Genomic DNA, 980 nt, shown 5'->3' on the forward strand with positions numbered 1-980 from the left:
CATTGTAAAGTGTTTATAATCATTTTTCTGAATTCATTCTCAGGCATTTCCAAGGCCTGCCCTCCTTCCAGAATGGAGTCCAGATCTACTTCTAGGTCATTTGTCTCAGATATTTTATCTTGTTTCTGGATATGTGCTGATATGGTCATATGTTTTTGCTTTTTGGACATGTTTAGTGTTTAGCTGTGTCCTTAATACTTAATTGAGTGTGTATTTTAGTATTTTTTATGCTTTCTGATTGCCTCCAGGTAGATGTGATCATGAGGTGGGCTTCCCTTTTCACTCTTCTTATTGCTCAACTCCCACTTTCACAAGTGTTATCTGCCTCCTTAGTGTATGGCAGTTGGTATTGGTTATTGCCTGGATTGCGGGGCTTTATAGCATGTGAATGTATCTTAACTATATGGCAGTAATTGCTGTCTCTTCTCGGGTAGTATATATAGAGAAAGAGCTCTCTAGAGGTAAAATGGGGAACAAAACCAAAGCAAAATAGAACTAAAGAAAAAAATAGCAACAACAAAAAAGCAAGGGAAAATAGGAAAAAGAAATATAAATAAATAAAGAACTTCAAAAAACAAACAAACAAAAAAAAACAGATTGGATATTTTTGTCTATAATTGTGGGAAAAGGAGAGAAGAGAAAGAATAAAGAAAAAAAGAAAAAAGAAAAAAAAATCTGTAGCCTAATATGTGTATGACTTTAATGTCTTCTTTTAGCTTCTTGCCTTCAAGCCATCTGATAAATTTCAAGACTCCACTGTTCTGTTGTTATGCTGCACCTCAGGATTTTAGTTTGGGCCTGTTTTAGTTTTAATTTCTTTCCTCCTCACCCCGTTCTGGCCTTTTCCCTATTAATAAACAGTTCAGGGCTGGTTGTGGCCATTTAAAACTGCCTATTTGTAGTGTACTGGTTATGAATCAAGCCACCAAATCCAAGGCTGGCAGCTCAAAACCACCAGCTGCTCCACAGGAGAAAGACTA

The sequence above is a fragment of the Chrysochloris asiatica genome, unplaced genomic scaffold (genome assembly GCF_000296735.1).
Source record: "Chrysochloris asiatica unplaced genomic scaffold, ChrAsi1.0 scaffold00175, whole genome shotgun sequence".
NCBI lineage: Eukaryota > Metazoa > Chordata > Mammalia > Afrosoricida > Chrysochloridae > Chrysochloris > Chrysochloris asiatica.